Below are 5,000 nucleotides of genomic sequence, written 5' to 3'. Positions count from 1 at the left end.
GTTTAATTAATATTTTAAAAAATTTTAAAACCGCCCAGAACCGATGAGATGAAAATATTAAAACGATATTTTTGCATTTTCTTACGGTAAAACATTAACAAATAAGCGACTATAGCAATATAAAACTCCATTTGTAATTTAATTAATCAAAATTAATATTTTTTTTTGATTTTTCAGCGATCCAGAACCGATGAGACGAAAACATTAAAACGATATTTTTGCATTTTCTTACGACAAAACATTAACAAATACGAGACTATAACAATATAAAACTACATATGTAATTTAATTAATCAAAATTAATAATTTTTTTTGATTTTTCAGTGATCCAGAACCGATAAGTCGAAAATTTTAACAATCATATTTTTGCATTCTGTACCGTGGATCCATCGTTAAACGCTATTAAACTAACGTCCGTGATGGTATAAATGCAGATTTTCGCTCCGTTTAGCCAAAATAACGAACTATAGGTGCGCTCCGAAATATTTCAAAGTCCCAGCGGCGTATTGCTTCGCCTCTTAGAACCGATTAGTCGAAAATTTTAACAATCATATTTTTGCATTCTGTACCGTGGATCGATCGTTAAACGCTATTAAACTAGCGTCCGTGATGGTATAAATGCAGATTTTCGCTCCGTTTAGCCAAAATAACGAACTTTAGGTGCGCTCCGAAATATTTCAAAGTCCCAGCGGCGTATTGCTTCGCCTCTTAGAACCGATTAGTCGAAAATTTTAACAATCATATTTTTGCATTCTGTACCGTGGATCGATCGTTAAACGCTATTAAACTAGCGTCCGTGATGGTATAAATGCAGATTTTCGCTCCGTTTAGCCAAAATAACGAACTTTAGGTGCGCTCCGAAATATTTCAAAGTCCCAGCGGCGTATTGCTTCGCCTCTTAGAACCGATTAGTCGAAAATTTTAACAATCATATTTTTGCATTCTGTACCGTGGATCCATCGTTAAACGCTATTAAACTAACGGCCGTGATGGTATAAATGCAGATTTTCGCTCCGTTTAGCCAAAATAACGAACTTTAGGTGCGCTCCGAAATATTTCAAAGTCCCAGCGGCGTATTGCTTCGCCTCTTAGAACCGATTAGTCGAAAATTTTAACAATCATATTTTTGCATTCTGTACCGTGGATCGATCGTTAAACGCTATTAAACTAGCGTCCGTGATGGTATAAATGCAGATTTTCGCTCCGTTTAGCCAAAATAACGAACTTTAGGTGCGCTCCGAAATATTTCAAAGTCCCAGCGGCGTATTGCTTCGCCTCTTAGAACCGATTAGTCGAAAATTTTAACAATCATATTTTTGCATTCTGTACCGTGGATCGATCGTTAAACGCTATTAAACTAACGTCCGTGATGGTATAAATGCAGATTTTCGCTCCGTTTAGCCAAAATAACGAACTTTAGGTGCGCTCCGAAATATTTCAAAGTCCCAGCGGCGTATTGCTTCGCCTCTTAGAACCGATTAGTCGAAAATTTTAACAATCATATTTTTGCATTCTGTACCGTGGATCGATCGTTAAACGCTATTAAACTAGCGTCCGTGATGGTATAAATGCAGATTTTCGCTCCGTTTAGCCAAAATAACGAACTTTAGGTGCGCTCCGAAATATTTCAAAGTCCCAGCGGCGTATTGCTTCGCCTCTTAGAACCGATTAGTCGAAAATTTTAACAATCATATTTTTGCATTCTGTACCGTGGATCCATCGTTAAACGCTATTAAACTAACGTCCGTGATGGTATAAATGCAGATTTTCGCTCCGTTTAGCCAAAATAACGAACTTTAGGTGCGCTCCGAAATATTTCAAAGTCCCAGCGGCGTATTGCTTCGCCTCTTAGAACCGATTAGTCGAAAATTTTAACAATCATATTTTTGCATTCTGTACCGTGGATCGATCGTTAAACGCTATTAAACTAGCGTCCGTGATGGTATAAATGCAGATTTTCGCTCCGTTTAGCCAAAATAACGAACTTTAGGTGCGCTCCGAAATATTTCAAAGTCCCAGCGGCGTATTGCTTCGCCTCTTAGAACCGATTAGTCGAAAATTTTAACAATCATATTTTTGCATTCTGTACCGTGGATCGATCGTTAAACGCTATTAAACTAGCGTCCGTGATGGTATAAATGCAGATTTTCGCTCCGTTTAGCCAAAATAACGAACTTTAGGTGCGCTCCGAAATATTTCAAAGTCCCAGCGGCGTATTGCTTCGCCTCTTAGAACCGATTAGTCGAAAATTTTAACAATCATATTTTTGCATTCTGTACCGTGGATCCATCGTTAAACGCTATTAAACTAACGTCCGTGATGGTATAAATGCAGATTTTCGCTCCGTTTAGCCAAAATAACGAACTTTAGGTGCGCTCCGAAATATTTCAAAGTCCCAGCGGCGTATTGCTTCGCCTCTTAGAACCGATTAGTCGAAAATTTTAACAATCATATTTTTGCATTCTGTACCGTGGATCGATCGTTAAACGCTATTAAACTAGCGTCCGTGATGGTATAAATGCAGATTTTCGCTCCGTTTAGCCAAAATAACGAACTTTAGGTGCGCTCCGAAATATTTCAAAGTCCCAGCGGCGTATTGCTTCGCCTCTTAGAACCGATTAGTCGAAAATTTTAACAATCATATTTTTGCATTCTGTACCGTGGATCCATCGTTAAACGCTATTAAACTAACGTCCGTGATGGTATAAATGCAGATTTTCGCTCCGTTTAGCCAAAATAACGAACTTTAGGTGCGCTCCGAAATATTTCAAAGTCCCAGCGGCGTATTGCTTCGCCTCTTAGAACCGATTAGTCGAAAATTTTAACAATCATATTTTTGCATTCTGTACCGTGGATCGATCGTTAAACGCTATTAAACTAACGTCCGTGATGGTATAAATGCAGATTTTCGCTCCGTTTAGCCAAAATAACGAACTTTAGGTGCGCTCCGAAATATTTCAAAGTCCCAGCGGCGTATTGCTTCGCCTCTTAGAACCGATTAGTCGAAAATTTTAACAATCATATTTTTGCATTCTGTACCGTGGATCGATCGTTAAACGCTATTAAACTAACGTCCGTGATGGTATAAATGCAGATTTTCGCTCCGTTTAGCCAAAATAACGAACTTTAGGTGCGCTCCGAAATATTTCAAAGTCCCAGCGGCGTATTGCTTCGCCTCTTAGAACCGATTAGTCGAAAATTTTAACAATCATATTTTTGCATTCTGTACCGTGGATCGATCGTTAAACGCTATTAAACTAACGTCCGTGATGGTATAAATGCAGATTTTCGCTCCGTTTAGCCAAAATAACGAACTTTAGGTGCGCTCCGAAATATTTCAAAGTCCCAGCGGCGTATTGCTTCGCCTCTTAGAACCGATTAGTCGAAAATTTTAACAATCATATTTTTGCATTCTGTACCGTGGATCGATCGTTAAACGCTATTAAACTAACGTCCGTGATGGTATAAATGCAGATTTTCGCTCCGTTTAGCCAAAATAACGAACTTTAGGTGCGCTCCGAAATATTTCAAAGTCCCAGCGGCGTATTGCTTCGCCTCTTAGAACCGATTAGTCGAAAATTTTAACAATCATATTTTTGCATTCTGTACCGTGGATCCATAGTTAAACGCTATTAAACTAACGTCCGAGATGGTATAAATGCAGATTTTCGCTCCGTTTAGCCAAAATAACGAACTTTAGGTGCGCTCCGAAATATTTCAAAGTCCCAGCGGCGTATTGCTTCGCCTCTTAGAACCGATTAGTCGAAAATTTTAACAATCATATTTTTGCATTCTGTACCGTGGATCGATCGTTAAACGCTATTAAACTAACGTCCGTGATGGTATAAATGCAGATTTTCGCTCCGTTTAGCCAAAATAACGAACTTTAGGTGCGCTCCGAAATATTTCAAAGTCCCAGCGGCGTATTGCTTCGCCTCTTAGAACCGATTAGTCGAAAATTTTAACAATCATATTTTTGCATTCTGTACCGTGGATCGATCGTTAAACGCTATTAAACTAGCGTCCGTGATGGTATAAATGCAGATTTTCGCTCCGTTTAGCCAAAATAACGAACTTTAGGTGCGCTCCGAAATATTTCAAAGTCCCAGCGGCGTATTGCTTCGCCTCTTAGAACCGATTAGTCGAAAATTTTAACAATCATATTTTTGCATTCTGTACCGTGGATCCATCGTTAAACGCTATTAAACTAACGTCCGTGATGGTATAAATGCAGATTTTCGCTCCGTTTAGCCAAAATAACGAACTTTAGGTGCGCTCCGAAATATTTCAAAGTCCCAGCGGCGTATTGCTTCGCCTCTTAGAACCGATTAGTCGAAAATTTTAACAATCATATTTTTGCATTCTGTACCGTGGATCCATCGTTAAACGCTATTAAACTAACGTCCGTGATGGTATAAATGCAGATTTTCGCTCCGTTTAGCCAAAATAACGAACTTTAGGTGCGCTCCGAAATATTTCAAAGTCCCAGCCGCGTATTGCTTTGCCCCGAAATTTTTCAAAGTTCCAGCGGCGTGTTGCTTTCAAAGTGCCTCCCTCTAAATACCGATCGGCAGGCCGCTAGGTCGGCGACGCACGGGCTTACGCCCAGGCGTATACGGGGGCAAATCGCCGTGAGAGCGTGCGATTTTGACTTTCGCAATAAGATAGTCTCCTTTATGAAAAGGAGCGTACACGTCTCCCAAAAAAAAAAACAGTTTCATGACGATCAATGTAGTTCTTGATCGAAATGTATCATAGGACGAAGATTTTATCGAAAAGTACGAACTTTGGCGACGCATCGAAATTTTTCAAAGTTCCAACGGCGTGTTGCTTTCAAAGTGCCTCCCTCTAAATACCGATCGGCAGGCCGCTAGGTCGGCGACGCACGGGCTTACGCCCAGGCGTATACGGGGGCAAATCGCCGTGAGAGCGTGCGATTTTGACTTTCGCAATAAGATAGTCTCCTTTATGAAAAGGAGCGTACACGTCTCCCAAAAAAA

Source organism: Osmia lignaria, unplaced genomic scaffold, assembly GCF_051020975.1.
Source record: "Osmia lignaria lignaria isolate PbOS001 unplaced genomic scaffold, iyOsmLign1 scaffold0096, whole genome shotgun sequence".
Lineage (NCBI taxonomy): Eukaryota > Metazoa > Arthropoda > Insecta > Hymenoptera > Megachilidae > Osmia > Osmia lignaria.
This window is presented reverse-complemented; position numbering follows the sequence as displayed.